Source organism: Schistocerca nitens, chromosome 6 (assembly GCF_023898315.1).
Source record: "Schistocerca nitens isolate TAMUIC-IGC-003100 chromosome 6, iqSchNite1.1, whole genome shotgun sequence".
NCBI classification, from domain to species: Eukaryota; Metazoa; Arthropoda; class Insecta; order Orthoptera; family Acrididae; genus Schistocerca; species Schistocerca nitens.
Genome location: NC_064619.1, coordinates 698,098,665 through 698,125,642, shown reverse-complemented (window position 1 = coordinate 698,125,642; position 26,978 = coordinate 698,098,665). Strand labels below are relative to the sequence as shown.

Sequence of the window (26,978 nt, the reverse complement as noted above, 5' to 3'; positions counted from 1 at the left end):
GCCGCACGGACCGTAACAATGCGCGCAGACAACACGCAGGATTCTTTTGGTCACATAGCGTGTATAATAATTTTCCGCGCAATAACAATGGCTATGCCACTGATGACAGTGCCTCTAAATCAGAGTTATTAAACAGGGTTTTCAGAAACTCGTTCACCAAATGGGGCGAAGTAAATCTTCCAGAATTCGAATCCAGAACACCTGCCAACATGAGTTTCTTAGAAGTAGATATCATCAGTGTAGTGAAGCATCATAATCACTTAATAAAGGCAAGGTATCCGGTCCAAATTGCATACCAGTCGGATTCCTTTCAGCAACAGTTCCGCATCTAACAATGATACACAAACGCTCGCTCATTGAAAAATCTGTACCTAAAGACTGGAAAGTCGTACAATTCGCATCGAGAAAGGAAACATGAGTAATCCGTTGAATAACAGACCCCTATCACTAACGTCCATTTGCAGTAGGTTTTTGGAACGTACTCTGCGTTCAAACATAATGAATTATGTCGAAGAAAACGATTTACTGACTAATAGCACGGATTCAGGAAATCGTTCTTGTGAAACACAACTAGCTCTCTGAAGTAATGAGTGTTGTCGACAGGGCTTGTTAAACTGATTCCGTATTTTTATATTTCCAGAAGGCTTTCGGCACCGTTCCTCACAAGGGTCTTCTAATCAACTCGCGTGCCTATGAAGTATCGTGTCAGTTGTGCGGCTGGATTCGTGTGTTCCTGTTGGGCAAGTCACAGTTCATAGTAACTGATGTAAAATCATCTAGTAAAATAGAAGTAATGTATGGTGTTTCCCAAGGAAGTGTTTAGGCCCTCCTAGATTGTTTGCAGAAAATACTGACATTTACCGTCTTGTAAGTCAAAAGATGACCAAAAGGAATTCGATAAAATATCTGTATGATGCAAAAAGTGGCAGTTGAGCCTGAATAAAGAGAAGTGTGAAGTTATTCACATGAGTACTAAAAGAAATCCGCTAAATTTCGGTTACGCTATGAATCACACGAATCTAAAGGCTGTAAACTCAACTAAATTCTTGGGGATTACAGTTATGAATAACTTCAGTTGGAATGGTCATATAGATAATGCTGTGGGTAAAGCAAACTGAAGACTGCGATTTATTGGTAGAGAATGTAGAAAATGCAACAGATCGACTAAAGAGACTGCGCACACCTTGCTTGTGCGCCCTCTTCTGGAGTATTGATGTGCGGTGTGTGATCCGCATCAGGTGGGACTGACGCAGGACATCGAAAACGTTCAAAGAAGTGCAGCTCGTTTTTATTGTTGCGAAATAAGGGAGAGAGTGCAGCGCACATGATGCCAGAATTAGGGTGACAGTCATTAAAAGGCGCTTTCCGTTGCGGTAGAATCTTCTCGTGAAATTTCGATCACCAACATTCTCCTCCGAATGCGAAAATATTTTGTTGGCACCAACCCACATAGGGAGAAATCATAGTTATGATCAGAGCTCGCACAGTGCTCGTTTTTCCTGTGCGCTGTTAGAGAGTGGAACCGTACAGAAATAGCTCGAAGGTGGTTCGATGAACCCTCTGCCACGAACTTAATTGTGAAGAGTAATCATGTAGATGTAGATGTAGACAAGTGGGATGTTTCTCGTCCTTGTTGATGTCGGCTAACCACAATAGAGCACATACTCTGAGACAAGAAATCAATGTGAGCTCGTAGCAGACCGTTCACTATGTTATCATTAAAACTTGTTGAGGTACGACTGTGCAAACAAATGTCGGCTATGAATAATGTGGTATGCTGAGTTTTCTATTTTGTCTTTGACACATTTCCTAGTTCCTGGTAACACCTCTTCTCGTGAGACTACTTTTAAAAACCACATACTCAACAGGAATAAATCGTTAATAGCCCAGAACCACAAAAGGTTGCTTTTTATGAGAATAAACAAAGGGTTTTGCAAAAGTTTATTTCTTTATTCAAATGGTTCAAATGGCTCTGAGCACTATGGGACTTAACTTCTGAGGTCATCAGTCCCCTATAACTTAGAACTACTTAAAACTAACTAACCTAAGGACATCACACACATCCATGCCCGAGGCAGATTGCAGCGGTTCCAGATTGCAGCGCCTAGAACCGCTCCGCCACCTCGGCCGGTCATTTCTTTATTACGCAAGTCTGCAACAAACAAAGGAAAAGTAAAATTTGACATCTCTTTCGCGTGCATGTTTAGCTATCGGTGTAACGAACTGTCAGCTAAAAATTTAAAGTTGCGGCACTGAGTCAAGCAAAAACGAATTTCGAATCTTTGGTCTTTATAAATAGCTGGTCTTTATAAATGGATGGAAGAATTTGGCCATAATTTCTGTAAACATACAGCTCGACAGAGGGCTACTGCAATCGACATTGCTATTTACAAAACAGTACATTACTCGAATTCATATATTATACTTTGAGCTCATGTCAAAAATCTGTACGACTGATACGTAGCTTTTAGCCATGTTCGCTACGAGATTGTTTTTCCCGCCACGTATATTTACTCTTTGATTGTTTTCCCACTACGTATTAATTACTCTCTGTTTTCCCGCAAGGAATAACTGCTCTTTGAATGGTGTATGTATACAAGTAGCTGTCACTTTGCAAGACTTGTCTTTTTTTCTCCGCCTTCGACAGTTACATACAAGGCGAATTCGAAGCTTCCAGTATTCTATAAAGGACTTCCGTAACAGAAGATTTTATTTTCTGTTTCCACCGTCCAGCAGAAATCGACTCGGCATGAAGGTAAGAGATACTCCTCTTTTGTAGCCCAGGATGAGACTGACGCATAATCATTAGCGGCTGTGCTTACAGGTACTTGCAAAAATTTGTCATGTTTCTGTTCTTCGAGGGTGTTAAGTTTGTTGGGTTTGTATTAGACATTTTTTACATGAAAAACTTATGCGGGCGCATTGTACGCTGTTTCTCGTGTTCTGCCGCTTCTGCGACAGTCATTGCCTTCACGATCATCCAGGATTTCCTATGGTAACTGAAATTGTTTTTCTTTTGGTAGTCAGCGGCCTGGAATAAATAACAAACTAGCTCTGTGTCATACATGTCGGTGCGCCATAGTAAGTTTCCGGTCAGTTTTACGTTCATAATTTACTGTGTGACAAGCTAATGATCGTAACTTGCAAACATTCTGTTGATGGTACTGACTGCCTTGTACGTTTAGTAACACTCAGCTGGTGCAGTATTTTCTTGAACCGTTTCTTCTGGAATGTGTTTACTCAATCCTGGCACTATGTGAAATCAATACGCACGCCCGCGAGCATGTGTGTGTGTGTGTGTGTTTTTCTCGAGGTCGAAATAAGTTAATTGCGCTTCCCAACTCCCCCTTCTTCATGGTGTAAGGTTAGCTTCGACTCCAATGGAATTTAAATACAAAATTCGGATTATTCTAAGTTTCATGTCTCAAATATAACGCAGATTTCTATCACTTACGTAATTTCTTCTTATAATATAATAAGAAGTAGATGTCTTAAGTTTAGTGATCATTTCTGAGATTATATATGATAATGCGTTACTGCAATTGAATTTTTTACGTCGCGGTGTAGATTGCAACGTGAGAATTAGTGGCCCACAAATTCTGCTTAGTCTCCATCAAAACTGCCTACTCTGTTTATTCATTTTGATTTAGTGACCGTTTTTTCTTAACGGTTGTCCAGTGATCCATACAACCATTCTGAACAGCTATTCAAATACACCCGATCTGTATTGAAAGCCAAATTGAATCTCTCAATACAGATATAGCGGAGTTCGTATTTCGGCTTCCAGCAATAGTTCTTAACATAGGCAGAGCGCGCCTATACGCTTATTGTTGCAACACAATGCAAAACGTTCATTTCAGAATTTGTTCATCACAATTGTAGCAAAACCTCTTATGTAATCTCATGTACGTAGAAGAGCTTCTTCATAATAATTTTATTCTACAGGTTATCACAAACCTAGAAACCTTAGGAGCTCCTGTCTTTACAGCAAACGCAGTAGGGGCCTATAAAAACCAGGCAAGAAAATCAAGATCGCAGAAAAGAATGAGGCGGCGCAAGAAGCAGCGATCTTTCAGGAACGAATACGCCAGAATGTAGAGGGGGGGGGGGGAAATTTCAGTGGGCACCAATTTCATATTCTTAAAGAACATGTTTCACAAAGCGCCTAGTGTCCAGCGCACGTTAGTCTGTCGATTGCTCACATGATTTTGAAAAGCATCACTGCTGGTTTTTGAACATTTTTGAAACATTCTAAGTTGATTTCTGAACGAATCGCAAGTTGATTATTGAATGCATGCATAGTGTACGTGCCGTCTCTGTCAGGGGAAACCTGTCGCATCTAGAAATATAAACTTTCTTGCAGACAAAAGGGGACGGGGCTACACTAGCTGAGCCGAATAAACCCGAATGGGTGAATGCCAAACGGTTATATATATATAATTTTTGGTTGACTGGGCGTGCCAATGATACGCGTTGTTGTAATAATCAGCGAAATCCCTAGATTCAGACTACCAGAGTGGAAATGAACGATGAACAGTAACGACAGGAAATAAAAATTTCTAAGGAAATGAAATTTTGACAGAGAATTTGCCAGAACGCTGTACTACTAAAGGTTAGCAGTTGCCTAAGTTCTGTTCTCGGAATAGCGCAGAAAACGCGTTGTACGAATAGATAATAACGCCTAACCGGAGAACGGGATAACTGAACTGGTGATTCTGGCAGGGTTAGTGAAGTTAACCAGAGAATACGTTTTGACAATAGCAGGAATATTTGCAGAATTTGTGATGACAAGATTGTTTATAAGATCGAGGAAGGAGAAGAAACGGGGACATGACACAAATTATATGGAATATTTTTTTTTTAACTATATATGACCATGCAGCTTTACTACAATTGAAATGATAATTAAATGAACACCCTAGCTGCAAGCAGGCGGTGATACACTTCGTTGGGGACATGTTGAAAATGTGTGCCCCGACCGGGACTCGAACCCGGGACCTCCTGCTTACATGGCAGACGCTCTATCCAACTGAGCCACCGCGGGCACAGAGGATAGCGCGTCTGCAGGGACTTATCCCTTGCACGCTCCCCGTGAGATCCACATTCCCAACATGTCCACAACACTACTTTCGTAGTGCGCCTATTAGATGTTTGCCCATCATACTCATTACTCGTGGCAGAGTAATCTACCAAGTCCCGTACGAGTTCGGGCATAGCGTGTGCGTTCGCACACAAGAAGGTCAAAGGCTGGGAACCCATATTTATTTTAACTATATATGACCATGCAGCTTTACTACAATTGAAATGATAATTAAATGAACACCCTAGCTGCAAGCAGGCGGTGATACACTTCGTTGGGGACATGTTGAAAATGTGTGCCCCGACCGGGACTCGAACCCGGGACCTCCTGCTTACATGGCAGACGCTCTATCCAACTGAGCCACCGCGGGCACAGAGGATAGCGCGTCTGCAGGGACTTATCCCTTGCACGCTCCCCGTGAGATCCACATTCCCAACATGTCCACAACACTACTTTCGTAGTGCGCCTATTAGATGTTTGCCCATCATACTCATTACTCGTGGCAGAGTAATCTACCAAGTCCCGTACGAGTTCGGGCATAGCGTGTGCGTTCGCACACAAGAAGGTCAAAGGCTGGGAACCCATATTTATTTTAACTATATATGACCATGCAGCTTTACTACAATTGAAATGATAATTAAATGAACACCCTAGCTGCAAGCAGGCGGTGATACACTTCGTTGGGGACATGTTGAAAATGTGTGCCCCGACCGGGACTCGAACCCGGGACCTCCTGCTTACATGGCAGACGCTCTATCCAACTGGATCTCACGGGGAGCGTGCAAGGGATAAGTCCCTGCAGACGCGCTATCCTCTGTGCCGGCGGTGGCTCATTTGGATAGAGCGTCTGCCATGTAAGCAGGAGGTCCCGGGTTCGAGTCCCGGTCGGGGCACACATTTTCAACATGTCCCCAACGAAGTGTATCACCGCCTGCTTGCAGCTAGGGTGTTCATTTAATTATCATTTCAATTGTAGTAAAGCTGCATGGTCATATATAGTTAAAATAAATATGGGTTCCCAGCCTTTGACCTTCTTGTGTGCGAACGCACACGCTATGCCCGAACTCGTACGGGACTTGGTAGATTACTCTGCCACGAGTAATGAGTATGATGGGCAAACATCTAATAGGCGCACTACGAAAGTAGTGTTGTGGACATGTTGGGAATGTGGATCTCACGGGGAGCGTGCAAGGGATAAGTCCCTGCAGACGCGCTATCCTCTGTGCCCGCGGTGGCTCAGTTGGATAGAGCGTCTGCCATGTAAGCAGGAGGTCCCGGGTTCGAGTCCCGGTCGGGGCACACATTTTCAACATGTCCCCAACGAAGTGTATCACCGCCTGCTTGCAGCTAGGGTGTTCATTTAATTATCATTTCAATTGTAGTAAAGCTGCATGGTCATATATAGTTAAAATAAATATGAGTTCCCAGCCTTTGACCTTCTTGTGTGCGAACGCACACGCTATGCCCGAACTCGTACGGGACTTGGTAGATTACTCTGCCACGAGTAATGAGTATGATGGGCAAACATCTAATAGGCGCACTACGAAAGTAGTGTTGTGGACATGTTGGGAATGTGGATCTCACGGGGAGCGTGCAAGGGATAAGTCCCTGCAGACGCGCTATCCTCTGTGCCCGCGGTGGCTCAGTTGGATAGAGCGTCTGCCATGTAAGCAGGAGGTCCCGGGTTCGAGTCCCGGTCGGGGCACACATTTTCAACATGTCCCCAACGAAGTGTATCACCGCCTGCTTGCAGCTAGGGTGTTCATTTAATTATCATTTCAATTGTAGTAAAGCTGCATGGTCATATATAGTTAAAATAAATATGGGTTCCCAGCCTTTGACCTTCTTGTGTGCGAACGCACACGCTATGCCCGAACTCGTACGGGACTTGGTAGATTACTCTGCCACGAGTAATGAGTATGATGGGCAAACATCTAATAGGCGCACTACGAAAGTAGTGTTGTGGACATGTTGGGAATGTGGATCTCACGGGGAGCGTGCAAGGGATAAGTCCCTGCAGACGCGCTATCCTCTGTGCCCCCGGTGGCTCAGTTGGATAGAGCGTCTGCCATGTAAGCAGGAGGTCCCGGGTTCGAGTCCCGGTCGGGGCACACATTTTCAACATGTCCCCAACGAAGTGTATCACCGCCTGCTTGCAGCTAGGGTGTTCATTTAATTATCATTTCAATTATATGGAATAATATGACGATTCTAAATTTATATAAAAATTTCCTATTACTACTATTTTTCGATCTCATGCTTGAGAAACTGGAATATATGAATGAAATGTAAACTATTCCCAAACATAAAGTTTTTTGCTTGTAGTAGGCCTAATAGGCATTTGAAATAGGTACTTTGTGAATTATATTCTCTCAAAACTGACTATCTACACCAAAACAGTTTCGCTTATTTGGCATGTAATACAATTGCTACAGTGTTAGAAAGTTTTATCTAACATACAGTGCCAAAATACACGTATCCAAATCGAGAAACCACACTAGTCTTCGGTACTATTCGTATCAACAACTTTTTCGGCGTTAGACAACGACATTTTGATTTTTCATGTAGCAAAACGTTTGACGAACTTTGATGAGGTAACAGGTTCTTTCACAGAAAGGAAAAACGCCCTGTAAAGCTGTAGCAAGACTAGAGAGAGAAAAATGCTGGGACCTAAGGATTGAAGGAATGTGTTCTGTCTTGTTTGTCACTTGTTTTTACTTGTTTGATGTTTCCTATATTTAATTTTATGTCACACAAAAGAGAATGTTAAATAAGAAGTGCAGATTTTCTGAGGAGTTCTTATTCTTTCGTTACAAATAATCCTACCCAGTATTAACTGTGAGTTTTTTTGAGGGGGTTAGGACGTCAAACCGACTGATTGGTAGGAGGAGAAGAACCGCAGGACATTTTAATTTCCACTGTCCTGAATGTAGGTTTGATGACTTCCATTACAAAATATGCACATTTGAATTCCACAGAGCGAAATGGAGTGACGCGCTATAGAACACGTACGACCAAATAACATGTCTTACATATCCTTGAACATATATGTTTTATATACCAAACTATTGAGATTGATGTGCGCTACAAGATAAACATACTTTTGAAAACTTATTATTATTATTATTTTTTTTTACATTTTTGACGTCTTATCTCAAACGCTCGATGGGCAGGGGGGGAGGATCACTATCAAGTTTTTGCCCCTTTTCGGGAAGGAGTTGCACAACATAAACGAAAGTTGGTAAGCGTGTTCCTACATCTGAAAAATGATGTATATTCCAATTTCGCGTCATTCACACAAGAGCGGCGATAGTAGTTAGTCGAGAATCGCTTGAAGGTGACAAACACAATATCAACACCCCACTGAGTTTGAATGAGGTCGTTTAATAGGGCTACAGGAAGATGGATGTTCCTTCTGAGATATTACAGAAAGAGTTGGCAGGACTGTAGTCATTGTGCATGATTGTTGGCAACGGTGGTCACGAGACGTACGGTCGCAAGAAGACCGGGCTGCGGAGGACTGTGTGGTATTACCAAGAGGGAAGACCATCGTGTTGAGCGTATGTTTCTGGCGCAACATCTACATCTACATCTACGTCTATACTCCGCAATCCACCCGACGGTGTGTGGCGGAGGGTACCTTGAGTACCTCTATCAGTTCTCCCCTCTATTCCAGTCTCGTATTGTTCGTGGAAAGAAAGATTGTCGGTATGCCTCTGTGTGGGCTCTAATCTCTCTGATTTTATCCTCATGGTCTCTTCGCGAGATATACGTAGGAGGGAGCAATATACTGCTTGACTCCTCGGTGAAGGTATGTTCTCGTAACTTCAACAAAAGCCCGTACCGAGCTACTGAGCATCTCTCTTGCAGAGTCTTCCACTGGAGTCTATCTGTCATCTCCGTAACACTTTCACGATTGCTAAATGATCCTGTAACGAAGTGTGCTGCTCTCCGTTGGATCTTCTCTATCTCTTCTATCAACCATATCTGGTACGGATCCCAAACCGGTGATCAGTATTCAAGCAGTGGGCGAACAAGTGTACTGTAACCTACTTCCTTTGTTTTCGGACTGCATTTTCTTAGGATTCTTCCAATGAATCTCAGTTTGGCATCTGCTTTACCGACGATTAATTTTTTATGGTCATTCCATTTTAAATCACTTCTAATGCCTACTCCCAGATAATTTATGGAATTAACTGCTTCCAGTTCTGACCTGCTATATTGTAGCTAATCTTTCTTTCTATGTATTCGCAGCACATAACACTTGTTTACATTGAGATTCAATTGCCATTCCCTGCACCATGCGTCAATTCAGTGCAGATACTCCTGCATTTCAGTACAATTTTCCATTGTTACAACCTCTCGATATACTACAGCATCATCCGCAAAAAGCCTCAGTGATCTTCCGATGTTATCCACAAGGTCATTTATATATATTGGCAATAGCAACGGTCCTACGACACTCGCCTGCGGCACACCTGAAATCACTCTTACATCGGAAGACTTCTCTCCATTGAGAATGACATGCTGCGTTCTGTTACCTAGGAACTCTTCAATCACACAATTAGTCCATATGCTCTTACTTTGTTCATTAAACGGCTGTGGGGAACTGTATCAAACGCCTTGCGGAAGTCAAGAAACACGGCATCTACCTGGGAACCCGAGTCTATGGCCCTTTGAGTCTCATGGACGAATAGCGCGAGATGGGTTTCACACGATCCTCGTTTTCGAAACCCATGCTGATTCCTGCAGAGCATATGCAGCAGCAATTTGAGCGGCAGTTGGCACTACAGTGACACAACGAACTTTTACAAATCGGTTGCTTCAAGGGCACCTCTGAGACAGACGTCCTGTAGCGTGCATCCCACTGACCCCAAACCAGCGCCACTTGCGACTTTGGTGATGTCCAGCGAGAGCTCACTGGAGGTCAGGGTGGAAGTCTGTGGTGGTTTCTGGTTAAATCTGGTTCTGGCTCGGTGCCAGTGTTGACCGTCTCTTAGAAGGAGACCAGTTGAGAGGGCCTGCAACCAACCTGTCTGCATGCTAGACACGCTGGACCTACACGTGGAGTTACGGCATGGGGTGCGATTTCATATGACAGCAGAAACACTCTCGTGGTTATCCTATGCACCCTGGCAGCAAATCTGTGTGTCAGCCTGGTGATTCGATTAGTTGTAATTCAATTTGTGAACAGCATTGGCTCTGAGCACTATGGGACTTAACTTCTGAGGTCATCAGTCCCCTAGAACCTAGAGCGACTTAAACCTAACTAACCAAAGGACATCACACACAGCCATGCCCGAGGCAGGATTCGAACCTGTGACCGTAGCGATCGTGCGGTTCCAGACTGTAGTGCCTACAACCGCTTGGCCATTCCGGCTGGCTGTGACCAGCATTCCAGGAGCTATTTTCCAACTGGCTAGCGCTCGTTCACATACCGATGTTGTAACTCAAAATGATCTACAAAGTATTGACATGTTGCCTTGACCATCACTATAACCAGATCTGCCTCTAATCGAGCACATATGGGACATCATCAGACGATAACTCCAGAGTCACCACAACCAGCGTTAACCATCCCTGTATTGACCGACCAAGTGCAACAGGCATGGGACTCCATCCCATAAACTGACATGCTGCATCTCTACATCACAATGCATGCACATTTGCTTGCTTGTATGCAACATTCTGGCCTTTACACCATTATTAATGTACCGACATTTCAGCATTTCAGTGGCTTATCTCGCAATTTACTAACCTGTGATCCTACATTAATTATTTTTTGGTGTTACAGTTTCCTTCCGTCAGTGTACTTTCAGTAGCCTGATGTACAAAAGACGTTCAAAAAGTTTTGCACATTCGCCTCTAATTTTTTTTATTTTTTGCAGAAGTAGAATGAAATATTTTCTGAACATACTTGCAAAATTCAGCTATAAGTTGGTATATATAAGTATTTACTTTTATATACACTTGAGCCATAACGGACCATGAAGTAGATGATAGGTTGCGACAACAGTCGGTGATGGAGTTCCTCTTCAAGACTGGCAATGACTCTAGCACATCGATTCACAGGAAGTTGCTCCCTGTATATGGAGAGGACACAGTGGATCGCAGCAGTATCCAGCGGTGGTTGCAGAGGTTTAAAGAAGGTAATTTCTCCCTGCTGGACAATCCTCAAAGCGGTAGACCATCGATGGCAGTGAGTGATGTGAATAAGGAGACCATTGATCACATCATCCAAAATGACAGATGTGTGGCGACACGACAGCTTGCTGAAATGACTCGTTTGCCAATGGGTAGTGTGGTATCTCTGATACAGTCACTAGGGTACAGAAAAATCTGTGCGCGTTGGGTGCCTAGATTACTGACAACATAAATGAAAATGATGAGGAAGAATGTGTGCAAGGGTCTCATGATACCTTTACTGAAGAGTGGAAACAGTGTTTTGACAGCGTCGTTACCCAAGATGAAACACGATTGTTTTTGTCCGGACCTGAGAGCAAAACCCAATCCATGGAGTGGCGTCATCTGGGTTCCCCTTGGAAGAAGAAACCAAGACTTTCGTGAACAGTAGGCCGAAAGTGAGGCCTCCTTCCTCTGGTATCAGTGTGGTGTCATTTTCATTGACTTTTTGGAACCTGGCTTCACAATTAACTGGGACCATTACAGTTTGTCATTGGACAAGCTGCGATGTGCCATCGAGACTCACAGACCACAGTTTCACGGTCAGCTCATCAGACTTCACCATGACAATGCCAAACCCCATGCAGCCCTTATGACACAGGAGAAAATCAGGAAAATGGGTTGGAAAATTGTTCCTCATTCTCCCTACAGTCCAGATTTGGCTCCGTCTGATTTTTACCTCTTTGGTCAACTGAAGGCCCACCTGTGCAGTAAAACGTTTGATAGTGAGAAAGACTGTATTTCCTGTGTCAAGCAACGGTGTAAAAGTCAATCCCCAGAGTTTTACCAAAGTGCATTTACATCATGGAAAGAACGTTGGGCCGGATGTGTCACAGCTGATGGAGGCTACATTGAGGAGGCTAAATTTATAGCTAAATGTTCCAAGTATGTTCACAAAAAATTTCATTCTCCTCCTGCAAAAAATAAAAAAATTAGAGACGAATGTGCAAAACGTTTTGAACATCCTCTGTACGTATGAACTACACTGCAGCAACGTTCTACAGAAATTTCGAATTACATATCATGTTTATGGGAACAATAGTGCAGTGAAACACGAACACGATTAAGCCAGTATAGAACAAATGTAATATAAGGAACTTGGCACGTTAGCATTACAAGTCTTTTAACGAACGTCATCACTGTCCTTATGCTGCTGAAAATGCTTTCCAAAAGTTGAAAAAACCGCCTTCAAACATCACTGCATAGATATTTGTGACTATTAAACAATATTAGTGGCAAGGGACATATTACAACATTACCTAATGTAGAATTCTCACAAACATCGCATCTGATGAACAATGTTGATACACTAATGAGATATTGAGACCGGTACAACCAGAAACTGAAATCACTTGTACACTATCTGCATTGCATTCAGGTAGGGTATAGTGAAGTATAGAGATATACCTGTGTATATATATCTTATCTGAAGAATACAGAAACCCCATTATAGTACCAACTTGACCACGAGATGTTATGAGCAGTGGAACTGCTGTTATAAAAGAGGCAAAGAGTTTGTGTTGTCAGTAGAAAAGCAGTAATTACAGAATTGGTCACTCAGAAGAATTCTGTGACTTCCATTGTCAACTAATCACCAAGTTACTAATCTATCAGCGCCATTTGAACCCTTCTCAAGCACCCAAAGTCAATTATTGGTGGCATGTTTGTAAACTGGAAAAGCAAAGGAAAAACTACGGCTAAACCGAGAGCAAACAGACCTCACATACTGATGGACAGGGACAATCGAGCACTGCATAGGATAGTTGTAGAGAATCACTTGAAATCGGCCAAAAGAATCATTACGAGTTCGAGCACTCCAGCTTGCATACGGACTGTATATAGAGAGTTAAAAATGCTGGGATATAACTGTCGAGGAGCTCCTTGTAAGCCACGCTTTTTCTGTAGTCAGTTTGGAGCGACCCTTGAGATAATGTAAAGAGTAACACCACTGAACGGTCAATGAAGGGAAATGAGTGATTTGCAGTGATGTAGAACGCTACAGTGTGACCGTCCGTTGGAAGGCTTTGGATTTGACGAATGCCTCGAGAACATTACGTTGCATCACGTGTAGTGCCATCTCTAAAGTACGGAGAAGGATGTCTTACAGTCGGTGGGTGTTCGTCGTGGTTAGGGTGCCAACCTCCAATTGCACTGAAGGAAATGTTAGATGCTTAAGGGTATGAGCAAGGGTGCTGTACCAGTATCAGCCCACTATGCACTACTGCCAGACCTTCCAAAAGGGTCATTGCTCTCCTTGGTCAATGTGTCCTGAGGCAGCCACAGGTCAATTATCACATCCCTGAGGCATTTGCCCTCATCTCCAATGTCCTGGAGTGTCCGTTGTCCTCTACAAGTAAATTACTATTATTTATTAACCGTCACTCTTATCACTGTGCTTATTGATTAGTTAGTGATTGGTAACAATTTATAATCAAATTATGATGATTAAAATGCCAAAAGAAAGATTTTTCCCCACCACTCCAACCATCAGACTGTACTTCCAAATACCTAATTTCAACTACTCAACTAGTCACTTTAAATTACTCTTTTCAGTGTCAACCAAGCATTTATCTAGTTTCTCATCTAAAGATGCATGTACATAATTGTAGTAAAGTGGGTGATAATGCCTAAGCCATAGCTGTTGTGTATGTATATTAGCACTGAATAGCACAGTACAGTTTATTTTTCAGCGGGTTGACGTGGTATGTGTTATTCTCCCACTGACTGCTTTTCCTGCACCTGCACCGTAGTTAACTATGAGAGGAGCGAAATGTAATACATCTTATTTCTTTTGGTAAGTAATGAGGGGTGCGCAACTTGATACATTTTGTTTCTTTGCTAAGTGCATATTCCTGTTTTATACTTTATAAATTAGATTTTTCAAGTTGACGTAAAAATGACCTATTTGATATACAAAATGTAGTAACGGGCTCATCCTACCCAGCAGGTCGACTCGGACGTTTCACTGTGACATTTATGATCGAACTGACTACATTTTTGGGGCAAATGAAACATCACTTGCCTCATAGTTAACTATGAGAGGGCAGAACTTAATACAGCTTCTTTCTTTTGCTAACCATTTTCTATTGCTTTTCACTTTTCATAATTATACTGTAAAATTCCCATAAAAATGATCCATTTCAAATAACAAATGTAGCAACAGTCTCGTTCTCCCAGTAGATTGACTTGGGTGTGTGGTTGCAACATTTATGCTCCCATCAACCATGTTTTTGCTTCAAATGAGACACCAGTTGCACCATAGTTAACTATGAGAGGTGTGGAACTTGATACATCTTTCTTTTGTTAAATGCTTCATCCCACTTTTTCAAAAACATTTGAAAAAGTTGTGTTCAAGCCGCTTCTTAAACATCTGACTGCTAAGAATATATTTTCCTAGTCACAATTTGTGTTACCTAATTGTTTAAATATAGGGAAGCCTTTTTAAACATATACTGAGATGTACTTAATTCATTAGATATCAAATTAAAGGCTGCCAGCATTTTCTGTGACCCACGAAAAGCCTTTGACTGCGTGGATCATAGCATCTTTTTAAGTAAATTAGAATATTATGATGTCACTGGCAGGGCTGCAGAATTGTTGGAGTCTTATCTAACTAATAAGAAACAAAGGGTGTCATTGCAAAATACCTGTGGAATAATGCAACCAGTCTTCCTCTGTTTGGGAATTAATTACATGCAGTATTCATCAAGGTTCCATCTTGGATCCATTGCCTTTTCTTGTATCATTGATGATCTATTGTCTGCTACATTGCCAGATGCAAAGTTAGTTCGGCTTGCAGATGGTACAAACATAACAATAAATAACAAGTCAAGTACAGATTTAAAAATGGCTGTTAATCAAATTTTCACTGACATTAATAAATGGTTTAAAGCTAACTCACTGTCATTACACTTTCAAAAGACCCACTGTATGCAGTTCAGAACCTGTAACAGATTTTCCTCCAGCATATTTATAACATATGAAGAGATGCAGATCCAAGAGGTGTACAGTGTTAAATATTCCTGGGATTGAAACTCAATTTTAAATTCAGTTGGGAAGAGCATACCACAGGATTGCTGAAGTGCCTAACAAGTCAGTATTTGCAGTATGAATGAGGTCAGATGTAGGAAATATAAATATAAAAAAACTTACATACTTTGCTTACTTTCATTCTATTATGTCATATGGAATCATGTTCTGGAGTAACTCATCAAATCAAGGAAAGCTTTTTATTATGCAAAAGCATGTAATAAGACTCATTTGTGGTGTAAATTCAAAAACACCGTGTAGAAATATGTTCAAGGAACTTTGTGCTCTAACCACTGCTTCACAGTATCTTCATTCCTTAACGAAATTTGTTGCAAGTAATATGTCTCTATTTCCAACTAATAGCTACGTAAAGACCTAAAATCACTTACCTTGATCCAAAAAGGGGTCCAATATTCAGGAACACAAATTCTCAATAAATTGCCAGCAACCATAAAAAACTTTGTTCCAGACACAGCACAGATTAAACAGAGACTGAAAGACTTTTTCATAGGCAACTCCTTCTGCTCTACATCTGTATATCTTAACAGAAACTATTAGGCTGACTGAAATAAAAATATCTGTTAGATTTCAGCTTTGACATCAGTTGTTTACAACAGTCAAGATCAGGTATACTGTGTATAATAAATTTATTAAAGGCGCATAACTATGTTTCATTTTGACACCATATTAATTCTGTAAATATTAGGAGTTCCACTTCACTGTAATATTTCACATGTTTTGACAATCTCCTGACAAAGAATCAGGGTAGTGATTACTATATTCAGATGTTTTATGTTTTTTATTTTAAATTTTCTGACTTGTACCACACCCACGAGAATCATTTCACTTCTTGTCTGTGAAACGAAAACTGAATCTAATCTAATCTAATCTGGAGAGTGTGGCTGCAACATTTATGCTCTCATCGACAGCATTTTTGCTGCAAATGAGATGTCAGTTTCACCACTGATAACAATGTGAAGTGCAGGTATTAATAAGTACCCTTTCTTTTGGTAAGGACTTCCTATTGATTTACACTTTTAAAAATTAAATTCCTCAAGTTGACTTAGAAATGAAGTATTTGATATACTGAATGTAGTAACAGTCTCATAATTCCCAGCAGGTTGATTTGACTGTGTAGTTGCAACATTTATGCTCCCATCAACTGCACTGATGCTGCAAATGAGACATCAGATGCGCTGCAGATAATTGTGACATTAGCAGAACTTAATGCATGTTCTTTCTTTTGGTAAGTGTTTCTATACTCTATCCTTTTAAGAAATAGGTTCTTCAAGGTGACATAAATATGGCGTACTTGTTACATCAAATGAAGTAACTAACTCAACCAGAGTAACTGACTCCTTCAAAACAGGTTGATTTGCATATGTGGTTGCAATATTTAAACTTCTATCCAATAAGGTTTTACTGCAAATGAGATATCAGTTGCACCATAGTTAACTGTGAGACGTTTGGAACACAATAAACCTCCTTCTTTTGGAAAACACTACTGATTGTATTGTACTTTTAAAAACTTTAATTTAGTGTACCAACTGTAGTAACAGTCTCGTCCTTAGCAACAGGTGGACTTGCGTGTATGGTTGAACATTTATGCTCTTATCGACTGCGATTTTGTTGCAAATGACTTCTCAGTTACAACATAGTTAACTATGTGAGTTGCAGAACTTGATACATCTTCTTTGTTTAGTTATTCACACCTACATTAGAAATATCTAATTTATTGAGTGGAGATAAAAATGAACCATTAGATATATGAAATGTAACAGCAGGGTCTTCCTTCACAGAAGCATGACTTGGGTGTGTGGTTCAACATTTATGCTCCAATGGAATACATCTTTGTGGCAAATGAGACATCAGTTTCACCAGAATCAACTACAAGAAGTACAGGAATTGATATATTCCCAGAATGACATTTTCACTCTGCAGTGGAATGTGTGCTGACATGAAACTTCCTGGCAGATTAAAACTGTGTGCCGGACCGAGACTCGAACTCGGGACCTTTGCCTTTCGTGGACAAGTGCTCTACCACCTGAGCTACCCGAGCACGATTCAGGCTCAGTCCTCACAGCTTTATTCCTGCCAGTACCTCGTCTCCTACCTTCCAAACTTTACAGAAGCTCTCCTGCGAACCTTGCAGAACTAGCACTCCTAAAAGAAAGGATATTGCGGAGACACGGCTCAGCGACAGCCTGGGCAGTGCTAGTTCTGCAAGGTTTGCAGGAGACCTTCCGTAAAGTTTGGAAGGTAGGAGACGAGGTACTGGCAGAAATAAAGCTGTGAGGGCGGGGCGTGAATCGTGCTTCGGTAGCTCAGATGGTAGAGCACTTGCCCATGAAAGGCAAAGGTCCCGAGTTCGAGTCTCGGTCTGGCCCACAGTTTTAATCTGCTAGGAAGTTTCAATTGATACATTGCCATGCCCAGTAGCCGTGTGGAATAGGTGCCTTGTCACGGTCCATGTGGCTCCCTGCTTCAGAGATTCGATTACTCCGTCAGGCACGGGTGTGTCTGTTGTCCTTAGCATGACATAGTTTAAGTTAGGTTAAATAGTGCCTAAGCTTAGTGACTGATGACCTCAGTAGTTTGGTCCCACAAGACCTTACACAAAAAAACATGCTCGTCTTTCGCAGCAGACTGACTCGGGTGCAAGGCTGCGAACAATTATGTCCATGTCAACTGCGTTTTTGACAAATTTGACATCTGCTGCATTATAGTTAAATGACAGATGTGTGGAAATTAGTACACATACTTCCTTTTGATAAGTGTATCTTGCTCTTTTAAATTTTAAAAAAACTATTCCTCAAATTGACATAAAAATAATAATATATCTGATGTACAAAATATAGCAACTGGTCCCTCCTTCACACCAGGTTGATGTGAGGGTGATTGAAACATCTCTGCTCCTATCAACTACATTTTTTGGCAAATGAGATATTTCTTGCACCACAGTTAAATATGAGAAGTGTGATATGTTTTCATTCTTTAAGTAATCATGTCATCCTGCTTTATATTTTTCAAAATTACACTTTTTATGTTGACATACGAATGACCAATTTGATGTTCATAACGTAGTAATGCACTCGTTCTTGAAAGCAGGTAGACTTGTGTGTGTGGTTGCAACATTTCGGCTCGCATTGACTGCATTTTTGGCGAGAATGACATCTCCTGCAACACAGTTCAATAAGAGAGGAGCAGAAGTTGATACATTTTCATTCTTTTGGTAAGCATATTTTCCTATTTTATACATTCAGAAATCAGGTTTTTATGTTGACATACTGAGGTACAAAATGTACTAAAACACTCATCCTTCACAGCAGGTTGAGTTGTGCGCACGATTGCAACATTTCGGCTCCCATCGACTGCATTTTTGGGCGAAAGGAACATTTGATGCACCACAGCTCAATATGGGTTCTGCAGAATAAGACACATTTTCTTTTTGAAGCAAGCATATATTCCCGTTTTAAACTTTTAGAAATCAGAATTATTATGTCGAAATATGAATCACCTATTTAATGTACAGTATGTTGTAAAACACTTGTTCTCCACAGCAGGTTGACTTGTATGTGTGGTTGCAACATTTCTGCTCCCATTGACTAAATGTTTTGGCGAAAGAGACATCTGTTGCAGCACAGCTCAGTATCCAAGATGTAGAACTTCATAGATATTCTTTCTTATGGTAAGCATTTAATACTTCTTAATACATTTTCGAAATTAGATATTTTATATTGATATATGAAAGACCAATTTGATGCACAAAATTTAGTTAAACACTCATTGTTCACAGCATGTTGACTTGTGGCTGTGGTTGCAACATTTTTGCTCTGAATGACTGAAATTTTTGGTGAAAGGGGAATGTGGTGCAGCACAGCACAATATGGGATGTGCGGAACTTGATACGTTTTCCTTCCTTCGGTAAACATATGTTACAGTTTTATATTTTTAGAAAATTGATTTTTTATGTTGACATATGTACTACCTATTTGACATACCAAATTTAATAACACTTTCGAACTTCACAGCGGTTGACTTGTATGTGTGGTTGCAACATTTATTCTCCAATTTACATTTTTGGAGAAACGTCCATCTGTTGCAACATAGGTCAGTGCCAGAGCTACAGAGCATTAAACGTTCTCTTTCTTTTGGTAAGCATATCTAACGGTTTTATACTTTTAAAATTTAGTTTTCTCATGTTGACTTTAACATGACCTAATTGATGTAATAAATGTAGTAACTGACTTATTCTTCATAGCAAATCAACTTGTGTGTATGGTTGGAGCATTTATGTTCCCATTGAGTACATTTTAGTAGAACGGGACATCTGTTGCACTACACGCCAGTGAGGCAGCTCCAGAGCATGATACGTATTCTTTCTTTTGGTAAGCATTTTTTTCTGTTTTATACTTTTGGAATTTTGGTTTTTCAAGTTGATTTTCAAATGACCTTTTTCATGTTTGAAAGGTACTAACTCGTTTTTTCCTCACAGCAGGTCAACTTGTATGAGTGGTTGCAACATTTCACTCCCATTGAGTACATTTTTGGAGAAAGCGACATCACTTGCACCACAGGCCAGTGAGGCAGCTGCGGAGCATGATACATTTTCTTTCTTTGGTAAGCATTTTATTCTGTTTTATACTTTTGGAATTTTGGTTTTTCATGTTGATTTTAAAATGACCTATTTCATGTTTTAAATGTACTAACTCGTTTTTTCCTCACAGCAGGTCAACTTGTGTGAGTGGTTCAAACATTGCGCTCCCATTGAGTACATTTTTCGAGAAAGGGACATCAGTTGCACGATTGGCCAGTGAGACAGCTGCGGAGCATTATACATTTTCTTTCTTTCGTAAGAATTTCTTTCTGTTTTATTCGGTTGGAATTTTGGTTTTTCATGTTGATTTAAAAATGATCTATTTCATGATTTGAAATGTACCAACTCGTTTTTTCCTCACAGCAGGTCAACTTGTGTTTGTGGTTGCAACATTACGCTCTGATTAAGTACATTTTTGGAAAAAGGGACATCTATTGCACCACTGGCCAGTGAGGCAGCTGTGGAGCTCGACACGTTTTGTTTCTTTGGCAAGCATTTTTTTCTCTTTTATACTTTTGGAATATTGGTTTTTCATGTTTATTTTAAAATGACCTATTTCATGTTTCAAATGTAGTAACAAGTTTTTTACTCACAACTGGTGAAGTTGTGCGTGTGGTTTGCAACATTTCGCTCCCATTGAGTACATTTTTGGAGAAGGGGACATCTGTTGCATAACAGGGCAGGCAGGAGGGTGCGGAACACGATACATTTTCTTTTACTGGTAAGAATTTTTTCTGTTTTATACTTTTGCGTTGTATTTTTTCATGTTGATTTTGAAATGACCTATTTAATGTTTCACATGTACTAACTTGTTATTTCCTCACAGCAGGTCAACTTGTGTGTGTTGTTGCAACATAACGCTCCCATTGTGTAACGTTTTGTGGAAAGGGACATCTGTTGCACCACAGCGCAGGGAGAAGGGTGCTTAGCTCGATACATTTTCTTTCTCCGGTAAGCATTTTTTTCTGTTTTATACTTCTGGAATTTTGGTTTTTCATGTTGATTTTAAAATGAACTTTTTCATGTTTGAAATGTACTAACTCGTTTTTTCCTCACAGCAGGCCAACTTGTGTGTGTGGTTGCAAAATTACGCTCCCATTGAGTAAATGTTTGTGGAAAGGGACATCTGTTGCACCACAGGGCAGGGAGGAGGTTGCTTAGCTCGATACATTTTCTTTATCTGGTAAGCATTATTTTCTGTTTTATACTTTTGGAATTTTGGTTTTTCATGTTGATTTTAAAATGACCTTTTTCATGTTTGAAATGTACTAACTCGTTTTTTCCTCACAGCAGGTCAACTTGTGTGTGGTTGCAACAATACGCTCCCATTGAGTAAATGTTTGTGGAAAGGGATATCTGTTGCACCACAGGGCAGGGAGGAGGGTGATTAGCTCGATACATTTTCTTCCTCCGGTAAGCATTTTTTTCTGTTTATACTCTTGGAATTCTGGTTTTTCATGTTGATTTTAAAATGACCTTTTTCATGTTTGAAATGTACTAACTCGTTTTTTCCTCACAGCAGGTCTACTTGCGTGTGTGGTTGCAACATTACGCTCCCATTGAGTAAATGTTTGTGGAAAGGGACATCTGTTGCACCACAGGGCAGGGAGGAGGGTGCTTATCTCGATACATATTCTTTCTCTGGTAAGCATTTTTGTTTTGTTTTATACTTTTGGAATTTTGGATTTTCATGTTGAGTTGAAAATGACCTTTTCAATGTTTGAAATGTACTAACTCGTTTTTTCCTCACAGCAGGTCAACTTGTGTGTGTGGTTGCAACATTACGTTCCCATTGAGTAAATGTTTGTGGAAAGGGACATCTGTTGCACCACAGGGCAGGGAGGAGGTTGCTTAGCTCGATACATTTTCTTTATCTGGTAAGCATTATTTTCTGTTTTATACTTTTGGAATTTTGGTTTTTCATGTTGATTTTAAAATGACCTTTTTCATGTTTGAAATGTACTAACTCGTTTTTTCCTCACAGCAGGTCAACTTGTGTGTGGTTGCAACAATACGCTCCCATTGAATAAATGTTTGTGGAAAGGGATATCTGTTGCACCACAGGGCAGGGAGGAGGGTGATTAGCTCGATACATTTTCTTCCTCCGGTAAGCATTTTTTTCTGTTTATACTCTTGGAATTCTGGTTTTTCATGTTGATTTTAAAATGACCTTTTTCATGTTTGAAATGTACTAACTCGTTTTTTCCTCACAGCAGGTCAACTTGTGTGTGTGGTTGCAACATTACGCTTCCATTGAGTAAATCTTTTTTGGAAAGGGACATCTGTTGCACCACAGGGCAGGGAGGAGGGTGCTTATCTCGATACATATTCTTTCTCTGGTAAGCATTTTTTTCTGTTTTATACTTTTGGAATTTTGGATTTTCATGTTGAGTTGAAAATGACCGTTTCCATGTTTGAAATGTACTAACTCGTTTTTTCCTCACAGCAGGTCAACTTGTGTGTGTGGTTGCAACATTACGCTCCCATTGAGCAAATGTTGGGGAGAGGGAAATCTGTTGCACCACAGGGCAGGGAGGAGGGTGCTTATCGCGATACATATTCTTTCTCTGGTAAGCATTTTTTTCTGTTGTATACTTTTGGAATTTTGGATTTTCATGTTGAGTTGAAAATGACCTTTTCCATGTTTGAAATGTACTAACTCGTTTTTTCCTCTCAGAAGGTCAACTTGTGTGTGTGGTTGCAACATTACGCTCCCATTGAGTAAATGTTTGTGGATAGTGTAATGGTTCCACCTGGTCGTCGTAGATATTTTGCTAATTGCTGTAAACGCACTATTTCACTCCCATTTACGGAGCTTGTTAGCACTTGATGTTAGGTTGGCGCCATTACAATGTATTGTATTGTAGTAATCGCTGCTGCTTGCTGGATCGCTGCTGTGTCTCGTTGCTGATGCTGGCTCTAAATCTGGTTGTCTAGGGTAAACACATGAGGTCCCGTGTTTTTCATGTGCTTTTGATGATAAAGAACGAGCGAAACCAACACGTATGTAAACATCAAATATTTATTACTTTAGTGGCCATATTAATTCCACTGTCCACCAAAGACCATAACACAACACAAAGTAGTACTTCCTTTACATGTTCTTTGCCTTGTTTTGCCAAACAATAACACAGAAACACACTTCACCAAAGTGACATTCCGACTGCCCTGACTGCCTCCGACTGCTCTCTCAACCCTTCTCGCTGCTTGTATTTATAACATTGTCAAAGAACTACTAAAAAGAGATATAGTTTATGAGTCACATGTACATCTGTTATCATAATTTGTGCAGAAAAGTTATTAATTTGCATCGAGTGACATAATTTAACATGTTATTAAAATGACAGACAGATTTGTTGACTTGACAGAATAATTCTCTGTTACAAAAAGGCCGTTTTTTTGAAGTTTGTCAATTGACTTCTCTAATTTGCATAAATAAGTAAGTAACATGAATTATGAAGAATTACATTGGTTTTCGTCTAAAATAGGATTGATTACGTGAATACTGAGTGAAAACGCTCCTAGTGAACAAATAGGTTTCACTGGGTGATTTTTATTTAAGGAGATCCAAAATACCTAAGTTGGCCACTATTTTTCGTACTTCATATTCATTATTTAAGATAAACTTAGTGTTTTTACATGATGACATTTGCTGTATCAGTGATCAAGTGATATAAACTTTTGTGTGGGTTAGTTATTCAGTATAATTTAATGGGTTGACTGTTTATGGAGACATGTTGTGCAATCATTGTTAACATACACAATAACTTTTCTATAATCATAAATACTCGTTAAACTGGTTGAATTTGGAAGGGATCGCATACTTCATTAAAGTAAAGCCTTTAATATGTTCCGTTACAATACCCCCCTCGGGTAATATCATTTACAGAATGTTAATGATATTAGCCGACTAGGACAAATGTGTCAATTACTATGCATAATGTGTATGTATACAACAACCGTTACACCATTTCAAAATGACTTTTTCCTGAAAATATTTTAGTTGTGTTGTTTCAAATGCACTTTGTGTTATGTCAATCAGTATGACAGCATAATAAAAATATTTAGTAATACATGAAAGTAAAAAAAAATGTTAATCTTTGCTCCCAGTGAGCCACATGGAAAATGATCAAAAACAGACACAAATATATCACATGCGATTTTAAGATATATAAAAAATATATATGTAAATTATTTCAAAGTCAGCTCTCATTGAGTCACAGATTAGTCAAGATAATAGAAGGAACATAAATATATTACATAGATGGACAGGTCATATGTCCATAAGAAAATATTGCCACTGTCTGTTCCTTTTGAGCCACATAAAAGAAATGAAAACCAAGAACATAATTATAAGTATGGACATGATATATAAATACACACACTAGGGAAGTCACATGTATGGATATAATATGCATTTAAAAAAGAAATGAAATATTTAAAAAACTTGTCTCCCATTGAGACACATAGTCAAGACAGTACAAGAACATATGAATACTAAAATTGGACACTTAAATTGGTCACAACATAACACAAACATCAAACTTGGTGAACATCTGATTAGCTGTAGAAAATTGTCTACAAATCTTATGTCTAAGAAAACAATAGTAACACAATGATGGGTCTTGCACCAAAATTTTTACATTGTCTTTTATTTGGTGCATTCATGTCCCATATTCAACAATACAAAAAGAAAGTAATAAATGTTTGTCACCTCTTTGGGTGCATGGTTAAACTTGCCCCTTGCAAGTAAAGAAGATGTCTCCAAATTTAATATTCAATAGTGACAATGAAAATATAAAAACATTCTCTCAGAGATCTGGAACTTTTCCAGGGTCTGTAAGATGAGTGGTAGTTGCTATTTGACACATCCAGTAAAAATCTTTGCTGGTAAAACACTTTACGGAAAATGGGTAAGTAACTGTATTCAAACAGGGAAATGTGCTTAATCATGTTTATATGGTTTCAATTCAGTGATGTTTCTTAATCCAAATAACCTTCTTGATCTGGGAAAGATAAGTCTACACGCATTAGGATGTGGGCTTTCTTTTATTTCAAATGGACAAATGTCAATGTTTACCTTAACATATGGATAACCTAGCTCAACATCTTTGTCTATTTCAGTATTTTCAAACAATAGATCATTTTCAATTCCTTTAGTTCCTAAGTCTAATGTCTTTTTCCTACGCTTAGACACATCCCTCTCTGTTTGCAAAGCATTGACATTTAAACATAAACCTTTGTTTTCATCTGTTCCTTTTAACACTGTGTTGTCACTTAACAACCTACTGTTTTCACCCCCTTTTTTATAAAGTCCACTACGGATTCTTGTCCACCATGTAGGATACAAGGTTGCACTTACCTTTGCTAATTCTCTCCAAAAGACATCTTTGTTTATACAGTTTCCATAGTTGTTCCACAAAACTTCTAAAAACTTTTCCCCTTTTTCTTGAAAACACACATTTACATTCCATCCGTTTATATTTTCTTTAATATTATTAGTATTACCATTCTCATAGATTAGCGTTTCATAGTTCCCAATAGGCAATAGCTTGTCCTCAGATACACATTCCCTAGTCTGCATTTCACTTAAATTAACCTCATTATTACCCATGTTTGTCACATCACTTACCTTTACCACATCACTTTTCAATTCTACAAATACTTTTATTTCTTCCTCCACACTCTCATCAATAACATCACTTGATTTAGGATCATTATTTAAATGTCCCTCTATTACTTCTTCCTCCTCCTCAACAACAACCCCATCTGCAGTTTCCCCCCTATGTATCTGAATCTCAGCAATTGAGTCTTTGGCTCCATTAAACACTTCGTCATCCCCCTTCTTATCAAATAAACCCCCCAAGATAGATTCTACTTGTGGTGTGTCTGACTTGTTATTCACACCAGTATCCTTTTCAGCCCAACTATGGAACTCTGCAATACCTTCAACTTCTGCACTTTCACTAACTACCTGTGCTTGAACACAGTTTTTATTAACTGTATCACTTTTACTCATAGTATCCCAAAACCTTTTATTAAATTCTAATTTATTCATTCTAACAACATCAGTATTTTCATGGTATTTACTCTTTATATTGTATCCTCTCCTTTTCCAGGTTCGGTTATGTGTTGTCCTGTCATAATATTGTCTAGCCCCAAAACTACGGACATCTAGTGGGACTGTCCACCGTTTCCCGGCTGGTTCCCTCGGTCTGTCTGCTTGTAGTTACCATTTTGTTCACTAGTTTCAAGAAACCCCCTTCTCTCTTGTTCTCTTCCCCAATACCTATTTCTATCATTCCTGTTATCTCTCCTCCATCCTCCCTCCTGTGTATTGTTTCTGAAATCATTTTCATATCTCCTATCTCCCCTATTTGGAGCATTATTTCCAGAATTTTCAAAGTCTCTCCTCCCATAATAATCTCTATTTACATTCCTGTTCCACCCCCCATACTGGTTGTTGCCAGAGCCAAAACTTTGGTTACTTTCTCTTTCCAAGGCCCTATCTAATCTATCTACAAATTTCAGGAACTCTTCCATTGAATCGTCTGGTCCATGGACCAATTCCCACTGCAGTCTCTCTGGTAATCTTCTTTTTAAAACATCAATTTGTGTCATAATATCAAAAGAGTTATTTAAATGAGCAAGTTTTTTCAGTTGATCTCTGCAAAATTTTTGCATTCCCCCTACTTTCCCTCTATACACTGGTCCATTTAGAAATTCTGACTTTAATCTGGCTTGTATGGATTGTGACCAAAATTTGCAAATAAATTTAGCTTCAAACTCTTCAAAAGTATTCCAAGAATCATTATTCTCATTTGCCCAGGATAGGGCCTCCCCTTCTAGAAACCGTTTTACTAACTTAATTTTTAGGTTATCTGACATTCCTACAACAAACATATCCTTACATTGGTGAATAAAGTCAATAGGGTGCAGATTTTCACCAGGAAAGCATTTCACTTGGATGTGCCCATACATTGTATTTTGATTGTAAATCGTTTGTTTGGACATCAATGCATCTTCCAATTGTGAATATTTAGTGTGCATATTTTCTACTTTTGTATCTACATTAGTGGTGTACAGGTT

At 39.7% G+C, this 26,978-nt stretch overlaps 5 non-coding genes across 5 annotated transcripts; 3 read left to right on the top strand and 2 right to left on the bottom strand.

Annotated features, from left to right (window-relative positions):
* Positions 1 to 4,970: 4,970 nt before the first annotated feature.
* On the bottom strand, positions 4,971 to 5,045 carry Trnat-ugu (transfer RNA threonine (anticodon UGU)). The gene has a single exon. It is a non-coding gene; the product is annotated as a tRNA-Thr (tRNA).
* Positions 5,046 to 5,376: 331 nt separating this feature from the next.
* Trnat-ugu (transfer RNA threonine (anticodon UGU)) lies at positions 5,377 to 5,451 on the bottom strand. The gene has a single exon. It is a non-coding gene; the product is annotated as a tRNA-Thr (tRNA).
* Positions 5,452 to 6,304: 853 nt separating this feature from the next.
* Positions 6,305 to 6,379, top strand: Trnat-ugu (transfer RNA threonine (anticodon UGU)). Its single transcript has one exon. It is a non-coding gene; the product is annotated as a tRNA-Thr (tRNA).
* A 331-nt stretch (positions 6,380 to 6,710) lies between these two features.
* Positions 6,711 to 6,785, top strand: Trnat-ugu (transfer RNA threonine (anticodon UGU)). Its single transcript has one exon. It is a non-coding gene; the product is annotated as a tRNA-Thr (tRNA).
* A 331-nt stretch (positions 6,786 to 7,116) lies between these two features.
* Positions 7,117 to 7,191, top strand: Trnat-ugu (transfer RNA threonine (anticodon UGU)). The gene has a single exon. It is a non-coding gene; the product is annotated as a tRNA-Thr (tRNA).
* The last annotated feature ends 19,787 nt before the right edge of the window (positions 7,192 to 26,978 follow it).